This window comes from Petaurus breviceps, unplaced genomic scaffold, assembly GCF_028583685.1.
Source record: "Petaurus breviceps papuanus isolate PSGF00001 unplaced genomic scaffold, PetGlider_PUasm1.0 90808, whole genome shotgun sequence".
Taxonomy (NCBI): Eukaryota; Metazoa; Chordata; class Mammalia; order Diprotodontia; family Petauridae; genus Petaurus; species Petaurus breviceps.
The window spans coordinates 15,251,746-15,255,857 of record NW_027187349.1 but is presented as its reverse complement, the minus strand read 5'-3'; the positions used below and the strand labels follow the sequence as shown (position 1 = coordinate 15,255,857).

The window sequence follows — 4,112 nt, the reverse complement described above, 5'->3', positions numbered from 1 at the left end:
AAGAAAGAAAGAAAGAAAGAAAGAAAGAAAGAAAGAAAGAAAGAAAGGAAGGAAGAAAGTTTCTTGATCATTATTGCCCTGAGGATTCTGTGTATGTTCTCAGGTGTTCTTTCTATTCTCTCTCTCTCTCTCTCTCTCTCTCTCTCTCTCTCTCTCTCTCTCTCTCTCCCCTTCTCTCTTTCATGTTTTTCCAGGATGCTGGATGTTAAATATTTTCCATCATGACACTGCATTCATCTCTTTTTTCCCTCTCACAGACTCATACCCTTTAACACAGGGTTAGAAACAAATAAACAAAAAAATACAGTTCAATAAAACTAACCAACACATTGAAATCATATGTAGAGCTCTATTCTACAATCCCCCATTTTTGCAAAGGAGAAAATATTTTTTTTATCTCTTCTTTGGGGTCAATCATGATAATTATAATGTCACATATAACATCATGAATTAGTGTTGTTTTTATTTCAATTAATATAGCAATATTTATTTATTTATGCTACTTTATGTCCTGCTAGCTTCATTTTGCATCAGTTCATGTAAGTTTTCTCATGCTTCTCTGTATTCATAATATTAACTTTTAAAGCACAACATTATACTACTACATTCATGTGCCACAACTTGTTCAGCCATTCCCCAATCAATGGTCATATATTTCATTTCCATTTCTTTGCTATTACAAAATGTGCTGCTGTAAATATTTTCATTTATGTGAGAACTTTATTTTCAGCATTGACCTCCTAAAGGAATATGCCTTTGTAAAGTATATTATTTGGTCCAATGGCAAGGACATTGCAGTCACCTTCTTAGTATAATTCCAAATTACTTTCTGGAATTGTTGAATCAATTTGTAGCTCTACCAATGGTGCATATTTATGTGCCTAGCTCCACAAACCCTCTAATTTTGACTCTTCATATACACTCACACATGTGCATGTATGTGTACATTTATAAGTATATATGAACATACATATATGTGCATGTGTATGTATGTATATAATATATATGTATCTACACATATATAGACATAGTTATATAGATATATATTGATATATATATATACATATATTATGATATAGTTTATTTATTTATCTTTGTCAGTCTGCTAGGTGTGAAGTGAAACCTGAGAGTTGTTTTCATCATCATTTTCTTTATCATTAGTGGTTGGGAGTATTGTTACAGGTGTTTGTTAACATTCTCAAACATTTTCCCGTCCTACTCATTATTGTTTCTTCCTCAAGGAAATAGAAAATCTCTTTAGAGTGTAAATGGATCTACTTGACAATCATATCCACCTTGAAGTAATTGAGATATGCCTTTGAATTGGGATAAAAATGATCTTTAAATGCTATAAAAAAGGTAGGAAAAAAGGCAAGAATAGAAGTAATGCTGTCCCCAAACATGTGGCACATTGTTTTCCATGACCAAATGTGTTTACAGCAATGATTTCCCTCTCATCTGCCATTCTGGAAAAGGGAGATTTTCCTCCTCCATCACTTGGGGGACAATGCACTTGGAAAGGTCCTTTGTAACTGATGCAGATAATGTTTGCTTCCAAGAAGGAATAAATCCAAACTATTCAAGTAAGATGGAAGTGTCCTAATTGTGTTCACTTGAAGGTGTGTTTAGACTGTCTCTGTAAGGGCCTGGAAGGCTCAGTGGACTGAGAGCTGCACACAAAGTCCAGGAGCAAATTGGCCCTTTTTCTTTTATAGCATTTAAATTATGCAGGTGCCTATGTTCATCAATTCTTCTACCTCTTTCGGCATTTAGAAGAGGCAACATTATTTAGTGGAAAGGACACTGAACTTGGAGAAAGGAAGGATTGGGTTTAGATCCCACCTCAGATACTAGCTGTATGCCATTGGGCAAGTTGATTAACCTCTTTCTGCTTCAGTTTTCAAAATTTTTAAATGAGGCTTTTGACCAATAATGTCCTTCCCAGCCCTGAATCTTTTATCATTTTGTGCAGCATTGTTTTATTTCCCAAAGTAGAGGTTAAAACTCTTTAAAGCAGGGACCATGATTTTTGTTATTTATTTTAATACATGTATCCCACACTTTCTTCACTATACCAGTGGTAGCTGTCACATGACTGTATACAGTTGGTGCTCAATAAATGTCTCTTGACTTTCACCTTGCATGTAAGCTAGAGAAAAATCTCATCTTTCTTTGAGAAGGCTGTATAAGAATGAGCAAGTTACTATTTTCTAAAGTTAGGCAACATCTCTTATTTGAACCCTGCTCCTAAGTTTTCTAAAACCAGCTCCCTATCTGTGCCAGAGAACCAGTCAGCTTGAGTAGTCACAAACCTTGACTGCCCCAACCCTCGTGTGAGTCCTTCCTAAAAAATGAACCAAATGAGTTCATTTGGTTAAAGCTTTGGTGCTACTGAGTTTCATAACTGGGAACAGTGTGATCTAGAAGAAAGAGCATTGACCCAGGAGACAGGCAGCCTGGTTCTCTTCTTGGACAAACGTTCTAACTGTGGTTTTAATAAGTTACCCTCCTCTCTGCTTTATTTTTTCTTGTCTATAACATTGGGGACAACAATAGTATCTTCTTTCTCATTAATTACCTCAGAGGGATATTAGGAAGACAGATTAATGCTCTAGACTCTTAAGGTCTCCTAAAAAATTTATACTATATAAATTAATAATTTTTAAATAGTATAACCCTGACTTCCCCACCTCCAAACCAAATTTCAGTTGTCTGTATATGTCCTCAGTCCACACAAATCATTTAGCAGTCAAGAATGGAAAAGGCCCATTAGCTCACCCACTTCAACCTCTGCCGGCATGGGCTTTACTCTGGAATAGTTTCCCTCTTGCTACCAATCTTGGGCATGCTAACAAAGAAATTTCAAACTGTTGTTTCCCTTCTGTTGTTAGTGATGATAGGGCAAACTCCCATAACTCTCTGAGAGAAGGGAGGTGAGAAGGGACCATCGCTTACTCACCAGATTGCTGTATTTTTTCATCTTAATGATGGACTAAAAGAAAACAGATGGATGCAGCTGTGATGTCTTGCTTCCAACTAGCTCTTTAGCTATGTGTTACCCAACTAGCCAATGTGTCAGGATACACCAGGGTGTCACAAAGACCTCACTGGTCTTTGTATGCCTCAGAAAACTAGGCATTCTTTCCAGTTTTCCTCTTGATTCTGAGCCAACCTGAGACAATGTTCGGAAGTAGAAAAAGTAATCCAAATTCCATATGAGGATTGGTGGGAGAAACTAGGGATGTTTAGCTGAGCCTGATGAGAGGGAGACAGAAAAAAATAGCAAGTGTTTGAAGGGCTGTGACATGAAAAAGTGAATTGATTGGTTCTACCTGGTGCCATTGGGGTGGACTAATGGAAATAGATGGAAGCTAAATAGAGACAAGTTTAGGTTTGCTATAAAGAAAACTTACCTATTAATTAATATTTTCCAAAAATGGGGTGAACTTATTTGAGTGGTACTGTTTCCCATCACTAGAGGTCTTCAAAGAAAGCCTGGTAGCACATGTGTTGGATAGGTTAGAGAGGACATACTATTCAGGTTTGAACTAGTTTCTGAAGCCCTTTCCACTTCTAAATTTCTGCGACAATAAGCTCTAGGCAAGGGCCATGACTAGCCACTGGACCAGGGGTGGGGAACCTGTGACCTTGAGGCCACATGTGACCCTCTAGGTCCACAAGTACTTTGACTGAATCCAAACTTCACAAAACAAATCCTCTTAATAAAAGGATTTGTTCTGTAAAACTTGGACTCAGTCAAAAGGATGCACTCAAGGACCTAGAAGGCCATATGTGGCCTCAAGGCCATGGACTCCCCGTCCCTGCACTGGATGATAGATATAAAGGAGAAGCAATCTCAAAGGCTATCTATTCCCTGCCCTTCACTTTATGGAAGAAACAGGCCTAGAAAGTGACCTGCTCAAAGTCACACAAGTAGTGTACATCAGAGATTGTATTTAAACCCATGACCTTTAACTCCAGAGATAGTATTCCTTCTTCTCAAAGCTCAGAACAACCGACTGCCAAGACCCATGCTCTTTCTATTTCTATATCTCTATCGATCTATCTGTCTGTCTGTCTGTCTATCATCTATCTGTCTGTCTGTCTATCTA

General features: G+C 37.5%; 1 long non-coding RNA gene across 1 annotated transcript in view; it reads right to left on the bottom strand.

Moving 5' to 3' along the window:
- LOC138147936 (uncharacterized) overlaps positions 1 to 3,056 on the bottom strand; it is a 56,635-nt gene extending 53,579 nt beyond the window's left edge. Inside the window, exon 1 of the long non-coding RNA XR_011164934.1 lies at positions 2,960 to 3,056. This is a non-coding gene — a long non-coding RNA (uncharacterized lncRNA). The remainder of the gene's footprint in view (positions 1 to 2,959) is intronic.
- Positions 3,057 to 4,112: the final 1,056 nt, after the last annotated feature.